Genomic DNA, 18642 nt, shown 5'->3' with positions numbered 1-18642 from the left:
TGGCCAGGCCCCCTTGCAGCGCAGACGTGCCTCCACGAACCGTCCCGCTCTTCGCCGTGCATTTTTCAGATGCCTCCGGCTACTCTCTGCTCTTCGGTCGCAGTGGCGCGCGCCTGGCACCACTCGAGCTTCTTTTGTAGGTCTCGTTATCAGCTTGTTTCATCCTGCCTAAAGCCCTGGGGGAGAGCTATGGAGGAGATGAGCTGTACCCAGCAATGGATCTGGATGGGTAATGTTTGATATCTAAGGTTTGTGAGGTGAGGAGAAAACAGTAGCCAAAAATGAATTCGTAAAAGTTGACATATGACACATTTTAAAAGCGCGGCTCCGGTTCTTTTTAGCATTGAAAGGCTGGCACGGCGGGAAAAGACTTGATGTTGACGGCAGGCGACGAGCCACAGCATTCTACACCTCGACGTGTCAGAAAAAAAATCACACATAGGTGCTTTAGGGCTGGTATGTAAATAAATGCTCATCTGGGAAGAAAACTCAATTTCTGACCTCTGTGCAGAAATGGCCTCTCCCTTTCAACACTCCATATTACGCACACATTTTTAATACTGTGCAGACAGCGGGGCCGAGAGGAGCTATAATTCCTGCAGCCGGCGCGCAGGTATTTATGGCTGTGAAAAGTGGAAATATGGCCCTCCGTGCACATTAGGGAACAGCTCATCACTGCCCCCACCCCCCCAGGATGGCAGGTGAGTGAGGCCGTGCCCGCCGCACTTACCGAGGGGCGCCAGGTCGGGAGGGAGTAATTGAGCGTCTGCAGGAGATAGAACCCGGCAGCGCCCACTGTGCAAATTAAATCCCTCACTGACATGCAATGCCTTCCGTGCTGGAGGAAATTGGAGCTGTGCTGGAACGCTGGCTCGTGCATTCTTCAGAAATAGCAGATGACACGATAAATACCAATAAAAGGCGGCTGCCTTTTAAAATATATCTGTAGTGCTTATTGCGTGGATCTGTATTTTTAATTTTAATTTTTATTACAGGCATGGAGATGAATATTCAATATTGCGATAATGATATTTATAAACTGTGGACAAAGCCAGATTCACCGGAGAGCTTCACAGGGAACAGGAAACATAACCACTCTGACCAGTAGGAAGTAAGACTTTTGCGATTTCCTTGGAATCCCCGCCTCCTCTTGAGGTGTGGGGTTTGTTTTTCAGAGCGTAGAAAGCACAGCGTAGTATGTATGTGAATGAGACCACTCACGGCTTTAAGTGAGCCGGGTCCTGCCGGTGCTCTGCACCGGCAGTTGTAAAAAGCAGGTGCTGAGATCCCTCCATTTTTACCCTCAGGGTGAAAAATACATCTTAGCTCTGCCTTTGATGTAACTTCGAAAAGACTCGTTATATTTCGTTCACAGTCTCATCATTTCAGACCTGACGCATTTTCAATGTTCTATACAACGAAGCCAAAGTTTTTGCTTATTTATCTTCTGCAACTAACAACCATTGACAAAGCCAATAGTCCTGGCTTGTTGTAGGGGTAATGTTACTTGCTGTATTATATATCTGGATGCAGTCAGAAGCAGCAAAATGCCAGCTGGGAGTCACACTATGGTAAGCACAGATTTTAAGATTACGTGTTTCAAGTCACGCTCTAAATTAGAACGGACACACCCCTTTGAGAGAACTCCCCAATTTTTTCATCCCACTTAAAGCCCTGAGGCCACTGTAAGGCCACCTGTGGCTTCAAGGAGGAGCTGGTGAAGTTTTATCACACCTGCATTTCATACCTGCCAACTTGAAGAACAATCTCATAGTGAGAGGAGAGTGCAGAGAGTGAGTGCAGAGTGAGTGTGAGTGCAGAGTGAGTGTGAGTGCAGAGAGAGTGTGAGTGCAGAGTGAATGTGAGTGCAGAGTGAGAGTGAGTGCAGAGTGAGAGTGAGAGTGAGTGCAGAGTGAGAGTGAGTGCAGAGTGAGTGAGTGTGAGTGCAGAGTGAGTGTGAGTGCAGTGTGGTTGCAGAGTGAGTGTGAGTGCAGAGTGAGTGAGAGTGCAGAGTGAGTGAGAGTGCAGAGTGAGTGTGAGTCCAGAGTCAGTGTGAGTGCAGAGTGAGTGCAGAGTGTGAGTGAGTGCAGAGTGTGAGTGAGTGCAGAGTGTGAGTGCAGAGTGTGAGTGAGTGCAGAGTGTGAGTGAGTGCAGAGAGTGGATGCAGAGTGTGGGTGCAGAGTGTGAGTGCAGAGTGTGAGTGTGCAGGGTGAACAGTGTGAGTGTGCAGGGTGAACAGTGTGTGAGTGTGCAGGGTGAACAGTGTGTGAGTGTGCAGGGTGAACAGTGTGTGAGTTTGCAGGGTGAACAGTGTGTGAGTGTGCAGGGTGAACAGTGTGTGAGTGTGCAGGGTGAGCAGTGTGTGTGTAGGGGCAGTGTGTGAGTGTGCAGGGTACGAACACTCAAACTAAGTCCACCACACACACACACACACATAAGACCAGACACATAAGACCGCACACACACACACACCACTCTCACCACCACTCTCTCACCACCACACACTCACCACCACACACTCACCACCACACACACAACCACACACACACACCACCACCAGCTGTCAGTGCACGTTTTCAGCGGGCACACAACACCAGACGTCAGTGCACGCTTTCACCAAACACACACACACTACCAGCCATCAGTGCACACTTTCACCAGGCACACACACCACCAGCCGTCAGTGCATACTTTCACCAGGCGCACACACCAGTGCACACTTTCACCAGGCACACACACCACCAGCCGTCTGTGCACGCTTTTACCAGGCACACACACCACCAGCCGTCAGTGCGCGCTTCCACCAAGCACACACACCACCAGCCATCTGTGCACACATCAATTGTTAACGCATCCACAATTAACTATTGTAGCAATCGCAGTATGGTGCACTTTACTTTTAAACATATTTATCTAAAGCGCAGCATGCCACCATTGCTACAATTCCAATCCAACCCACATAATTCCAGTACACACCACATGCATACACTCCATAACACATGGCGAAAAGACATTGCCATTTACAATGCCATTAGCTCTAACTCAAATAAATCCGAGACCTATTGCATTTCCAATGCTTGTTTTTAAATGAAAGCTCAGAATTGCAAATATCATGCACAGCATGGCATTTTGGAGAAGCGGCTAACATTGACGTTTACGGCTAGTTAAATGAACAGCAGTTGCTGTTGTTCAGAACGGTCTGGAACATGATGTATTGCGAAATAAATAGATTAGTTCCCAGCTCTGGCCTCAAGAAGCCCCTTCCTTAATGCTTACTAGGCCTGGAAAGCATTAGTGTTTTTTCTGGCAGCCTAGAATGCTCTGCCATCCACGGACACTAGATGGCGCTGACCACGTCTTGATTTGGAAGCGCTCCCATTATACGAAACTATTATGACTGTAATCAAGCTCATTTACGCCTCCATCGCTGCCGTGTTTGTAAGCACGTACGCCTGCAGCCATGTTAGATCGGACAAACCTGCCACTTATCTACCAGCAAAGTAATCTCTCCCAAACGTAGATGGCTTACGCTAGCGACGTATGAAAATTAACCCCTCTCTGACAGTTTCATTGTCTTCTGTGCTTTTATGACGTCATTAACCCGCCCTGCATGATGTTCTGACAGACGGGAGAGGCCTTGTTTGGGCGGGACTATGGCTGAAGGCTGGACCAGTTGCCATGGTGACCGGATGTAACACTCTAATCGCGAGGATGAACCGCGGAGTCCTCGGGTGCAAATTTGTAGCAGTTTTCTGGAAGTGTTTTGGAACTTGAGTCCAGCATCAGAGACAGGTACCCAACCAGCCCCCCCATACCGAAAAAACCCTCTGACGCCTTCCTAAATACAAATGTATTTATTTATTTAATGCGATTTTCTATAGCGCGAACATTACCCGAAGATGTCAGAGCGCTTTTCAAAATAACCAGTTGCGATATATAAGGATTTAGGATTACATGAGTTACATAAAAATATACAAACAGGAAAAAAAAATTGCAAATGTACAAGTTGTAAAGTCACACAGGGAAGAGATACAAATAGAACAATTTGCAAACTTACAAGTTGGAAAGTCACTCAAGGAAGAGATACAAATGGATAAACTCTAAGAATCACATAGGAATGGTAGTGAGTACAAAGGTCTACTAAATATACTAGTGGTTAGAGTTATCTCTATATACACATATATACAAATAGTAGATTTTCTCAGGATCCCATTTTACCAGCGATTCGGCTTGGACAAGTACATAACAGTGTTTTGTCACGACAAAAGTATTCCCCAGTGTTTTAAAATGGAAATATAGAAGTGAAGGCACTCACAATTTAGAGTGTCTGTTTGCTCCTGGGAAGAGCCGGTACTCCCCAGTTAAATGTGCTGCAGCAGTGCCTTGGCCACACACACGGGGGCCGCCGAGGGGGCAGATGAGGCCGGTGACGGTCGCCACGCAACGGCAGGGCAGGCGCGCCTCAGGGGAGTCACGGGGGCGGCGCGAGCGCCGCGATGGGCGCCAGGCCTCCACAGGTGCCTCAGACGGCACGCACAGCCCCGGGCTGCAGCGGTGAGTGGGGGAAACAGCAGCGCCTTGCGGAGGCTCAATCCAGGCGCCGCAGCGCTACACGGGGCCAAATAAGCAGGCTCAGGAGAGCGCCTGGGGCGACTGCCGGCAGGATGATCTCTGAGGGGAAAAGTGCCTCAGGCTTACAGCGCTTGACCCACGGGACCACAGTTAGCTCAGGGCAGGCAGGAGGATGTACAGCGCTGGTCAGGGGGAAGCAGGTTATAGCGTTTCTCCCCCAGTTCAGCAGGGACCACAGAGCAGTTCAGTCAGGGGGGGGCAGATGGTCCCCGATGAGGGCAGTGAGTGCGCAGGGCAGCACAGTCCAGTACCTGGTCGATCCCCCAGGAGTCTCTGGTCACAGGAAAGCAGTTTTCTTGTCGCTTGGGTGGTTCTGCGCCCTTGGATGTTGGTTACTTGAAGTTCACAGGGAAAGACCACCCTAGGGCTGACAGGTCTAACACCCAACTTCGAGGTCGACTTCTCTAACAACTACCTTGAGTGTGGATGTGCTCCTTGTAAAAGAGCAGAATCCTGTCCCTCACAGCAAAGTTAACCAATAGCTGAAGGGGGCTTATCCACTTGCCCATGCTGTATGCTGTAGCATAGGCTTTGGAAGTAGGGGCAGGGAGGGTGCTGCCGCAGAAATAACCATGCTGGAGTTCAGAAGGTGAATGAACAATAAAGTTAATTTTAAACCATGTTTCTATCTTGACACATTCACTGTACTTTAAGAGACAAAGGTCAAATGTCAGGCTATGTCTTTTTGCAAATTGCTGCTTAATCGTTTAACATGTTTGTAATAGGATCAAGACACTTTACTTAGTGATGTGCAAATGATAATTATTTGCTGAAACCTGATGTCAACAAGTTGTTGCTGCGGTACATAGGTATATCTATAAAACTACATGTTTGTTCAAATTTAGTAGTCATTTCAATGGAAAATGTGTTGTCTGTCCACTTGAACGCCATGCTTTAGTAATATATTTGTGACAGTGTGCTCCAAAATGAACCACCCGCAACATGCTATACCTTACCACTCTCCTGCTCAAGGGGCTTCGCTCATTTGCTACACTTGTTCTTTGTGTGATGCTGAAAGTTTTCAGAATCCCTATGACTCCAGTGACCTAACATTGATGGCAAGACCCCCAATCCAATCCAATCCAATCCAAAATTTCTTTATTTCGGTCCTTAAGACCATAAAAGATTCATACAAAATACATTTATACATCCACATTAGAAAAACACATTACATTTTTAAAATACAGTAAGTAAAAATAGCTTTCATGTTGTACCAGAGATAAAAAATGGATTGGAAAGATCAATTACATGATTTAGGAGGAATAGTTTCAGGGTTAAAAAGCATAATTCTGATTAAGAGAAACATTCATGAGTTCTACATTTAGGCCTGTAATAGTTTTTTCCTTATCTGCCACATAGCCATAATGAATTTAGCCACTGAAAATACAATATGGGGCAAGGTGCTTGTTTTTAAAATTCTATATGCAAACAGGTAAGACCTAAATCCCAGGTTCCTGCATAAGGGCACCAGCCAGTATTTCCTGGGTCTATTGTAGGCAGGGCAAAAGAAGAGAAGATGAATTTCCTCCTCGTCATGTGTATTATATCCGGGACAAGATCTATCCCCCCCTTAAGCCATTTGCAGGTGAAGGTTTTTATGGGCAGAGTGCCTAACCTCCACTGTACAAACAATTTTCTCGCTAGGATGGGGAATATAATCTCAAAAAAACCTTCGAATTCATAGGAGTTCTTAAATTAAAAAAAAGGGTTTGTCAGGGTGCCGTTGGTAGAGGCGGACAGAAGAAGAGCCAAACTATGTTCCTTGTGGATTAGCACCAGATTTTTTACGGGAAATAGTTTGACATCCCTGCTCTGGGTCCTCCCACAGTTCAACCAGTTTCAACAGGTACAATTCCTTTTTAACAAAGGCCAGCCATGGGATTCTATCGCTCTTATTCAGGCTCATTACATGGGTGAGGTCACGCCTGTAATGAGCGAGCTCGCTGGTGGTCCATAGCCTGTGCCAGAATCTTATTGGCTTTGACTCCAATTCTACAGCGATAGAGGGTAAACCCACATCTAATCTTAGGGGTAGCAGAGGTGTACCATGAGGGAGTGCCAAAAGGCATCTTAAAAAATTATTTTCCACATTGGCCAGATCACGCCCCACTTTATACCCCCAAAGCTCGCTGCCATAGGATGCAGCCGCTTTAGCTTGAGTTTTGTAAAGCTCTAGCGCCGGGCTTATGGGTTTAAAGGTGGAAGTGTTCACAGCCTTTAGGATGGCACCTGAAAGTTGCCACAACTTCAACCGGGATTTTACTATTTGGGGGTCCCAGGATAGATTCTCATGTAATGTGACCCCCAGGTATTGGAAGGTTGTAACCCTTTCCAAACTGGCTTCGCCCAAGGTGGTATTTGGTCTGGTCTTTAGGGATGGGTTAAAGATCATGAACTTGGTCTTCTCGGTATTGATCTCTAGACCATGCTGTGTACAGAAGAGACCAAATCCATCTAGGATCCTTTGTATCCCCATCGGAGATTTGGAAAGCAGGAGGGTGTCGTCAGCAAACATAATAGCTGGCACCCTCCTGCCTGCCAAAAGGGGGGCTTCATTGTCTCTAACATTGTCCAGGTGGGATATGACACTGTTAACAAAGAGGCAAAACAGGGTTGGCACCAAGACACAACCCTGCCTCACCCCCCTGAGAACAGGAAACCTTGATGACAACGCTCCATCCCTCCCGCACCTAACCTGCGCGTAGTTGTTGTCATGGAGCCTAATTATGGCACGCAGTATTTGTGTAGGAACACCTAGCTTCTTTAGGACCTCCCATAGTTTCTTGCGTGGGACCATATCAAAGGCTGACCTCAGGTCCACGAACACCATGTACAGTCTCCCCCCTCTATCCTCACCGTTTTCCAGTACAGGAGGACGAGGCGGAAGATCTGGTCCATGGTGGACGTGTTTTTCCTGAAGCCAGCTTGGAGTGGGCTCAAAATTTCATTAGCCTCCATCCAATCCATAAGATGGTCCAGGAGAAGACGGGAGAAGAGTTTTTGGGGAACATCTATAAGGCTGATCGGCCTGTAGTTGGCTGGGAGAAGGGGAGAACCCTTTTTGTAAATGGGCACTATCTCTGCCCCCAGCCAAGTACAGGGGATCTTCATGCCTCCCAAGATGGCATTGAAAAGAATTAAAAAGTACGGGCCCCAGATCTCCGGATGGTGTCTGAAAAGATCACCGGGCAATCTATCCAGTCCCGGGGCCTTCCCCATTGTTAATCTCTCCATTGTGCCCACCACCTCCCCAAGGGTAAATTCCAAACCAGCTGCAGAGGTGGATAAATCGCCAGGGGCATTTTCATCATTTGTGAGTTGTTCGGTCTCTTGATATAGTTTACCAAAGTGGTCTTCCCAAGCAGAGGGTGCAATGTTTGGCTCTACTGTAGCTTTAGGTTCTCCTGTACCAAAATTAACCAGGGACCACATTTTTTTAAAATCCCTGGCTTCCAGTGCTAGGGAGAGCTCCTGTCAATGATTCCAGTCCCACTCTGACCTTGCCAGTGCCAAGGCCGCCTTGTACTCCCGCCTGAGTTCGACTACCCTACCCCTGTCTGTGCCTGCTTTAATTGAGGCGATGAGCTCTGTTTTAGCCTTTTTACAAGAGGAGTTATACCAGGTTGAGGTTCTGGTCTTTTTGCATCGTGGGGCTACCACAGGGTAAAAAACCTCACCTAGTGCTCCCACCAGGTTGTCATGGATTTGGCTTAGTTGCTCGTTAAAATCCGGTTGTCTGGGCAGATTAATTAAATCCTCCATTTCTTCAAGGTTAGGGAGTGCTGCTTCATAGATTCTACTTATATTATCTTCTGCACTAATTATTTTCCCCCATTTAACCCTTCGTCTGTTGGAGATAAGAACCAAATTCCCAGGGTCACCACAAGGGTTGGAAGATGGAGACTCGCCAACAGGGGCAGGGTGTTTCATTTCTAGTAACAGTGCATTGTGGTCACTGTCTGTTCTAGCCACTATCCTAAAATCCTGGACCTTGGACCATAGGGAAATGTCAACAAAAATGTAGTCCAGCCTCGATTCATGGCCCCTCCTATTAAAGGTACACAATGAAGGGCTGTCGGAGGGAGTTCGTCCGTTGCAAGCCCTTATCGCATAGTTTAAAGTAAGGGACGTAATTTGAACTGCAAGAGGGGACCAGGATTTTGGGTGAGGGGATTGACATGGTGGAACACCCCAGTAATCATCTTTAGTGGTGATGGCACCCTCTTTTAAGCCTTCCAGAGATTCAAAGTGACAATTAAAGTCACCGCCCATCACTATTTTACAGTCACTCGGAAGTTGGCCCAGGAAGGATGATAGGTCTTCAAGAGTAGGTGATTCCAAGGCCACACTAACAGGGCGGGAATATACATTAATAATTGCCAGATTTACAGCATTTGGCCATTTGAGAAGCACACACTGGATGTCCTGGGAGAACGTAGGTACACTCTCCGCAGAACACCCAATGTGAGTAGCCACCCAAACCGCCAAACCCCCCGAGGGCCTCACCCTGCCACTCCACCTGGCCTGGATTTCAAAGACTGCATAGCCCGTTCTACTCAGGGGATCCCTTGCCCAAGTCTCCTGGAAGAGACAGATATCGCTCCTTTCCACAAGGAGATCCCAGTCCACTGTGTGGATTTTATTTGCAATACCCGCCACGTTCCAGGACAAGAACTTCAGAACTTCAGTAGAAGTTTTTGGTGCCTGTCCTCCGGTTGTTCCCAATGGAATTTCCGCTACATCGTCCGCTGGTCGAGATGCGTGACGATGTGCAGGAGCTTCCAAAGTGGGCTGCAAAATAGAGGTAGTGTTAGGGACACACGGGGCTGGAGGTGTTGGGATGCTGTCGGATTGACTCTGGGGTGAGGTGACTGCAACCCCCCTAGTGATGGGGGACTTTGGTATGCTCCCTTGGAGAGGTTCCAAGTCTCTATTACGAATCTCCAACACACTAGTTACCGCCCCCTGTCCCACAGATTCACTCTCAATGTTTCCGTTGGATTGTGAGGGGACACCCCTACAAAGTCAATCCACTTCATCAAGGCAAGTGTATCTGTTGGGATGTGCGTAATTAACTTGGCCGGGGAAGATGTTATGCCTAGGCCTATATCTTGTCCCATCCACAGCAAAGCCCACCCGTGTCCAGCCTTCGTCCCTCCTCGCAGTGTGGGTTGGGACATTTGGATAAAAGTGTGAGATAGGGACCAACTCAATAGTTGTATTACCTGTATTACCAAGCCAGTTGCAAATATATGTGACTACCTGGGGGTTCCTGAAGCTGACAATAATACAGCCCCCCACACTTTTCTTAGCGGTATTCCCAACCCATGGGACCCTTCTGACCATAAGAACCTCTCCCTTTAAGTGCGGTGGTAGGGGTCTATGAATATTTAGCCAGCTGATTACCTTGTTGCGTAAGGAATCATAAGGTTCCATTACGCCGCTAGCGAGCTCAGGTGCCCCCATCAAAATTACAGTGTAACCCACCGCCTCTGGAGGTAAATGAACTGCCTTATGCCTGGTTTTTGGGCCATCCGGCCTTTTGTAGCCATTATCCATCCCGTTGGATGGTCTCTCCTGACTAGGTAAAGTGGCCGAAGCTAATTGCTTCCACCTCCTGGGAACAGGTATCGGTGGCACTGACCTGGGAGGTGGTACAGGTGCTGTTTGGCTCACCGATATAGCGCTATTGTTAATATTTTCCCCAGGGAGAACTGTCGATGTGGTTGCAACTATGGCTAGTGTGGTCGGGGGAGAATGGGATGCTCCGGCAGTGGGCCCCTGTGTTACCAGTGTACTGACTCCCCTCCCAGACTGAAACTCAGTGCACGCACTTGATCTTTCAAGGGCTATTAGTCTAGATTCGATTGAGTCTATTTTGAGGGCAAGGGGATTTAGAAAGCTCTTAAGGATATCAGTAAACGAGGTAATAAGAAGTTCTATATTATTAGGGGAAACCCTGCCGAAGATAAATGGCTCAGGGGGCACAGGCACAGAGGGGATGGGTGAAGTTACCAGCACTTCCAGATCATCATTACCAGAAGCTAATGGCACAGAGACACTTAAACTATCTTCCCTCACGGGCAATATGGGATCAGTTTTTGCCCTTTTAGCATTTTTGGGTTTTCTTGATCTTTTCCTTTTTAGTTTTGGTACAGGCTCCGCTCTACACCCCGCATGCTCCAATGGATTAGGATCCTTACCCTGAGCCCCGGGCTGTGCCAGCTCCACGACAGGGGAGAGCTCCACATCACTAATGACCCGTGATGTGTCCCTATCCCTCTGCGTGAATGATGGTGTCCTGAGCTGTTGCAGTACAGACTCTATAGTTTGATCAATACTGTCCATTAAAGACAGATGGGTGGCATCAAGCATTGGCGGAGTGCTAGTGTTGGCTGATAAACTAGAAGAAGAACACAGACCATTATTTTCTACACCCTCCTCTATTAGTGTTGCAAGTAACAAGGGGCCATTGCTGGCCGTCAAGTTAAATTTAGAGAGGAATTTGTCCATAGTACCAGAGACTGCAGTCGCAGCCTTACTTCTTGATTCCCGACTGGCCATGGTGTATCGTCCAACTTTTTGGGCAGTCAACTAGTCAACGGGAGGGAACGAGAAGAAGGACCTCAGGGGGGTGGCCCGGTCCGGTCTCTTCCGTCCTCTAACGGCCAAAAAACGGCCCGCCCTTTGCCCGGGCTTAGCCCGGCGCCCGCCCGCGCGCGCCCGCGTGGCGCGTCACCCTCGTTGTTCTTATAACCAGTGAATTTAGAGGTCACCTGGGCTGGGGGGGCGGGGTCAGAGGGGAAGAGTCAAACAGGTGCGGCGGCCAGCCGAGCCGCTGGCGTTCCTGGGACTCGCAGTCCCGCTTTTTCCTCCGCCGTCACACGCAGCACTTGGCCTCCCAGGGACAAACAAAGGCAAACTCCTCACGATCCTGCAGTGTCCTTCCACGCAGCTTCGAGCGACCCCCAATCTGAAATGTTCCAGCACTGTATGGAGGTAAAATGTGTATGACAGACCAGTGGATGAAAAGGGCCGGCAGAAAGCAAGTCGATTATGCATATGATTTTAGTAAAATCACATGGTTTTGGCTAACACCAGAAAAGCAAAAAGCCTTGGCTAACGCCAGACCTGAAAAATACTTGATCTGTTACCCTGGGGTTCTTGATTTCTACAGGCATTAGTTCCTGCATATATTTGTGTGCCTTGTACTTCTGGAAACCGGAGAAAACCACAGCTGTCATTTTAATATATTATAGTTGCACTTTCAAAGCCCATACATTTAGTCACATTACTTTTAATTGATCTATTAACGTTTTTCGTGAAAGCATTGCTCCATTTAAAATAAACGTTTTCATACCTTTAAGGGTGTCACCTAATAAGTAGTATCTTCTACCCATAGCCAAAGTGTTTTAGGAACAATGCACTCCCGTGGTTTAGTGGAACAGAACATTTCTCAGCTATTTATCAAAGGTTTTTAAGAAAAACTATGGTTGCCGAAGCAGAATAAACCTACCATCATTTTCAAAGCAACATTTCATAACAATGTTGCTTAAAGCAAGTTAACATTTTAAGGAATGTTTGCAAGCAGTAATTTGTTTTGCTTTAGTTAACTACACAACAGAATGAGCTGTTCATCTGGGGATGTGTGCTTTGCACTTAAAGCATCTGCAATTCCATACCTGCTGTGTCTTCTGCATAGCCAGCATCAACCATCCCTCAAAGGCAGTGTGTTTTACCCAATAGGCAGTATGAGCAGTTCGTCAGGGATTGTGCGTTCTGCAGAGAGGGTATCAATCTTTCCCAAGGGTCTGGGTGTGTTTTATCTATAGGGGTCAGTGATTTCATCCCTGCACAAACTCATCGCTTGGGGATTTATATTCTCAGCACAGAAAGCATATACTTTCCCACGGTCACACATAGGACACATGCCATTAGACGCAGTGTGTATGGTGGGTATTCATGTGGACCACTTCAATCGGTTGACTCATTTTTATGTATGCATTTAGATGTTCCATCCCATCATTAAGTGTTATGGTAGTTCAGGAGTTTGGTTTTAGTCTTATGCCAAGGGGTTTTCAGTTTTAGTCTTAGAGGTTTAGTCTAGGAGACTAGGTGTATCCCAAGGAGTCGAGGTATAACCTGGAGTGGCCCGGGAGCTTAGAATTAAGAGTATGGACATAGGCATAGGATTGTAAATTCATTCCCGTCTTATCAAGCACATCCTTTGAGGGTCTGATTTTACGTTATTCAATGGATGTTAATAACTTCCGCGTGGTAACAAGAAAATGGGTTATAATACCTCCTATTAATAAACACACTCATTGATGCACAGCAGCACTTCAAAAATTGATCCCCCATCTTTCTTTAAAGCAACAATCACAAACATTAGGAAGACAACAAGTGACTCACCTGTCGACTTTCCTTCCCATTGTTACACCCCCTCCTAAAAGTTAACTTCAACAACTTGGAGCCAATGACCTTAACTGGAGTTATGCAACCAGTCTTGACAACTAAAGCCTTTTGGCACAGCCCGGCTCCACTGTAAAGGATAAGAACGTTCTCCATAGCATAATGGCAGACGTGAAAACCATGATCCGCGTTACTTTCCCCCAATTTTCTGCTCTGGATAAACTCAAACTAACAGTCATTCACACAGCATCACCCCCTCTAGGAAAAAAAGCCTTGAGCCTAAACCCAGAAGCAGCTCCCACTCATTGATCTGTATGAAGCCTGCCTTTCCAAAATACAACAAAGGAAATAAAAGTTACATAGCAACTAAAGTTTTACATGAAATGTATTGCATTTTTTGCATGCACAGTAATTAGCCTTCATAGCAACAAGTGTGACAGTCTATGCAGGCAGAAATTTTGTGGGGGGCAGGCTTGGTTGAAACTCAACCAGCCTCTCTCATTCTTTTGGATCTGTTGGCTGCCTGTGACACAACCAACCACCGTATGGTGCTAAATGGACATAGGTATCAGCTGGATCAATTGGTACCTCAAGAACAAAGCCTCTGAGAGAAGGCCCAATCTGGCAGAAGAACAATGTTTTGCAATGTTCATGAAAATTCCACACTGCCCCGATTCTCTTCAAATTCAGAAGTGTTTTAAGGCATTGGGCAGATTGGGCAATTGCCCAGTGCCTCCACTTTTCAAGGCCCCCCCTGGTGAAATAATGTTTCTCCCACTCGATCTTTCAGAACACCTCTCTGCCTAGCTCCACCTCTGGCTTTCTCTACCTAGTGTCAGTTTAAGTAATTGTAGGGTCCCAGGAAAGACTTTCAGCTGTTTTGTGTGAAAGTTAATATATAATTCAATATTGTTTGGCATCATGTAGGCGTGAATAAGCCTTAGGTTGTTTAGTGTATCCAGAAACCACATTAATATATAAATAAAAACTCACAGATGATCTTGTAGATGAAGGAGGGCTACCACTGTCCAAATAGGATGAGATCCGTCTACCTAGAAAGGAGCTTGTGATTTTCTCCTGTTGCTTTGACCCCACTTTATAGGAACAGCTTTCTAGTCATCACAAAGTGTGATACATCTGGGAATTGTATGATATGGGAATGTCCTTTATCACCCGGATGAATATGCTGGTCAAAGAAGCAAACTTCCCCCTTTCCCTTACAATGATGAAATTGATGCTAGCTTGCACACGGCCAAAATTAAAATCACATCAAAGTTATATGTAAAACACTTTCCCCTATGCATGTGGGTCACTAGGTGGTGCTCCCAAAGTGAACAAGACTGGTGACATATTTAAAACTGGGTTTCCGGTTGTAGGTGGAAATCTGTCCATATGGTATTTCAAATGGTGCGTGTCAAGTCGACCAGCAGGGCCCTCAGGAGTGATACAGGGGTCATTTGTGGCTCACTTCTTGGCAGGATTTTCCTTTCAGTAGCATGAAATTAGAAAATCCAGGTGAAAGGAAGGGTTATGAGGAATGGACTGGTTGGGAAGGAGACCTGAAGCGACCAAGGAAAAAGTAATAATGATGTTTTTGCTAACGTTAGCACTCCCCCACCATGCGTCTTATTATTTAGTGACTGACTACACAAGTACCTTTTCTGCAACGCAGAATATACCGGGTTATTGAACAAAAGCTCAGAATTGAATATTGAGATCTATGATGTCATAAAACCATCTACTAGCCTTAGGCTACATTGAATGCGACAAACTTATTGGGGTACATTTTTACTTTTCATTGGTATCACACGTGACGAGCTGGAGACTTCTAAATATATAAATCACATGGTCTTGGGATCTTCTTTTGTGATCTATAAATATAACAGGATGCTGTTCATTGCAGGGTTGCCAGGTTCCAGAAGTTTGTCCTGATCAAAAGTACATTTGTTTCAACTGTTAATTAGTGAGAACCTGGTTCAGAGGAACTGTGCACTTAAACCCACCCAGGCCTAGTGTTGTATGTTCTGGGAGACATGCTTAATTCTCTTCACCTACAGCGCACAGTCGCTCTGTTTCACACGTGGCTGCCAGTTTTTTCCGGGGTTCCCTCCTAGACTTTGGGATTCTGCACAGTACTGATAGCCTCCTTTTGGTACCGTTGATGTCAAAAAAATTTCCTGATTTAGGGGCACATTAGGATTGCGGATTTTCCGCATCCTCCGGGCCGGCGGAAGCCACCGACGGCCCGGAGGATGCGGAAAAACCGCAGCGGACCCACCAAAGACCCACCGCCGCATTAGGATGGCTGGTGGGTCCTGGTTTCATTCCGCAGCTTTTCCGCCGCAGTTTTCTTACAACCGCAGCGGAAAAGCCCTAATATGGTGGCGGTGACTCTCAGACACCGCCAGCCATATTAGGATGCCCAAAAAAATATGCTTTTCCGCGGCGGGTTTTCCGCCGTGGAAAAGCATATGGACCTTCACTGTGGGGGCCCGTTGTGGGCCCCCTGGGTGAAGTGGGGGTAGGGGGTGCACATGGGGGGTACCTATGGTACCCCCCTGCATTTGTATGCAGAAATCGGCAGGCACCGCACGGTGCTTGCCTCTTTCTGCATACAAATGCATTGCATGCATTTTTAACATTGCGGCGGGTGCAGCTTGAAGCCGCACCCGCTGCAATGTTAAAAATAGAGGATGTGACCGCCATGGTGGCGGTCACATCCTAATTGCACAGGAGGGAACTCCGCAGGCCATGCGGAGGTTCCCTCCTACTCAGTGATGCGGACGGACTCAAGTCCATCCGCGATCATAATGGGCCCCTTAGTTTTGGAGGATCCTTTGCCACTTTGGTCGCCCCTTGCAGTGTCTTCTGGTTTTTCCCTGTCACCCTGCATAGGTTGGCTTTGTTGTCATATTGTAATGTCCTTTATGTTTTCCTTAAAAATGAGATCTTCTTATGATGCCATCACAATGGTGCCGTTTTAAGATGTTCAGAGCAGCTGAACTCCAAACATGATTTTCTAGTGATGCTAATGCCATGGTGCTATTTTGAGATATTCAGAGCAGCTGAACTCCAAATATGATCTTCTTGTGATGCCATCACAATGGTGCTGTTCTAAGATGTTCACAGCAGCTAAAAACCAAACATGATCTTCTTGTGATGCTATTCCCATGGTGCCATTTTGAGATGTTTGCTTCGTTCTCCTTAAGTTGGCAGGGTTTGCCCAGACGTGGGTCCCTTGCTCACTTTTCCACTGGATTCAAGCTAGCCTGGCTGATGAAGGGTGTTACCTAGAAACCAGTCCCAGGATACTTGTTTCTGGTTCAGGGAAGACCTGGCTCGGCAGTTCGGGTTGGGCTGTTCCCATGTGGCACAGGGTTATGAATGATTTGCATATGACTGGATCTGAACTGGGGTGGTGAAGTGAGCAAAAGAATGATGATGGATTCAACCCAGAACTGTGACTAGGGGGTGAGTGTCTGAAAATTTTCAGCGCTCTTTCCATCATCTCCTTGTGTTTATTTTGTTCGCCCTAAGTTGGCAGGGTATGCCCAGACGTGGGTCCCTTGCTCACTTTGCCACTGGATTCAAGCTAGTCTGGCTGATGAGGGCTGTTAGCCCGAAACCGGTCCCAGGATGCTTGTTTCCGGTCCAGGGAAGACCTGGCTTGGCAGTTCGGGCTGGACTGTTCCCATGAGGCACAGCGTCAAGAGTGATTTGCATATTGCTGGGTCTGAACTGGAGTGGCACAGTGAGTTAAATAATGATGATGGATTCAACCCAGATCTGTGACTGGGGGTGAGTGTCTGAAACGTTTCAACGCTCCGTCCATCAAATCCTTGTGTTTGCTTTGTTCGCCCTAAGTTGGAAGGGTATGCCCAGACTTGGGTCCCTTGCTCATTTTGCCACTGGATTCAAGCTAGCCTGGATGATGAGGGCTGTTAGCCCGAAACCGGTCCTCGGAAGTTTGTTTCCGGACCAGGGAATACATGGCTTGGCAGTTTGGGCTGGACTGTTCCCATGAGGCACAGGGCCAAGTCTGATTGCATACAGCTGTGTCTGAACTGGGGTGGCAGAGTGAGCTAAAGAATGATGATGGATTCAACCCAGATCTGTGACTGGGGGTGAGTGTTTGAAAAGTTTCAGCGCTCCGTCCATCATTTCCTTTTGTTTGCCATTTTAAGATGTTCAGAGCAGCTGAACTCCAAATATGATCTTCTTGTGATGCTTATTGCCATGGTGCCATTTTGAGATGTTCCCAAGAGCTGAACTTCAAAGGGCATCTATAATATGCTACCCAGATGGAAATGCTTGGTCCATACTAGCTCCCTTTTGTGTTTTCAGTTTCTTTTGTGTTCTCAACTGATATAATTGATTTTCGATGTGATGATTATTATGCGCTGTTATCTTTATCTGAATCTGGCCTTGTTGGTAGCCAGTGATAACTATGTAGAGAAAATATCTTCAGTAAGTAATATCTCCACTGGGCTAAAGTTAGAAATATTACAAACTGAATATGGTGCATTACCAGTAAATGAATCTAAATGTTATAATTCTGTCATGCCATTATCAGAGGACGGTTGGTGCAGTATGATGGACGCCAGAGGCTCAGGCGTACCTGATCTCCTGGACCTCTCAACAGCCTTTGAAACCATTGCTCAAGATACCCATAAAACTGGGCTAAAGGCTTGCAATGTCTATTAGGCTAAGAGGGCTTCCGTGGTCAGTTTCTGTAGGCCTGGCTGTGGCTACTGGTTGGAAGGACAGCAAGTACTCTGCACTCGCTCCCACTGACATTTGCAGCCTCCTTTTCGTGTTTTCGATTCTCAGCAGGGTACTTCAACCTTTCATCCTTCTGATATTAATATAACAGATATCAATGAGTAGACAGAACCAGGATAAAAAAAACGCAAAATTTGCTGGGGCAAGAGCTTTGCAAAAAACAAAATGATATATTTGCTAAGTGAAAAAATAAAGGTTTCAATGAAGTCTGAAATTAAAACTGGCATAGAATACAGCACCGAAAAAGTCTCAAAAGTATCAAACCATATCATTTAAGGTGCTTTTATTACAAAAATAAAATCAGGGATCTGTCACTCTCCCTAAATCATTCATAGTTGCATTGTGTGCCTTGGAGTACTACGAGGTGGTCAGTCCGAATAAATGGTTCTGTGTAATAGCCTTTTGCAGTTTATAAAAAAGCACTTTAATGAATGTACTGGAATACTTTGCAATTTCTTTTCTAGGGTGATAGTCTACACCCAATGTGCTCCTTAGACCTGTGTTGCCATGCATCTGCACATAAGGCACTTGGGGCCCGATGTAGGTAAAAGGGATTTTCCGATTTCAAAATACAGAGGCGGGCCGAATCGGTATTCTGAAATCGGAAAACAAGATGTAGGAAAAAAGTAGCGAAATAATTCCGAATCGGTCGGCATCGGTATTGTGAATCGCTACGTACCGAATCGGCTTCTACCGAATCGGAATGTACCGAATCGGCTACCACCGATTCGGAAATAGCCGATTCGGTAAAATCCGATTCGGCAATTACCGAATCGGAGGTTTGAAAACACACCCATGGGCAAAAAGCCCATAGGA

The 18642-nt window shown here is 46.7% G+C and overlaps 1 protein-coding gene across 1 annotated transcript in view; it reads left to right on the top strand.

The window, feature by feature from the left end:
• Positions 1-3703: 3703 nt before the first annotated feature.
• EFCAB12 (EF-hand calcium binding domain 12) overlaps positions 3704-18642 on the top strand; it is a 103820-nt gene continuing 88881 nt past the window's right edge. Inside the window, exon 1 of the mRNA XM_086939237.1 lies at positions 3704-3792. The gene's annotated coding sequence lies outside the window, so the exon portion shown is untranslated. The remainder of the gene's footprint in view (positions 3793-18642) is intronic.

This window comes from Lissotriton vulgaris, chromosome 9 (genome assembly GCF_964263255.1).
Source record: "Lissotriton vulgaris chromosome 9, aLisVul1.2, whole genome shotgun sequence".
Lineage (NCBI taxonomy): Eukaryota > Metazoa > Chordata > Amphibia > Caudata > Salamandridae > Lissotriton > Lissotriton vulgaris.
The sequence above is the reverse complement of the archived record's forward strand: the minus strand, read 5'-3'. Positions and strand labels throughout refer to the sequence as shown.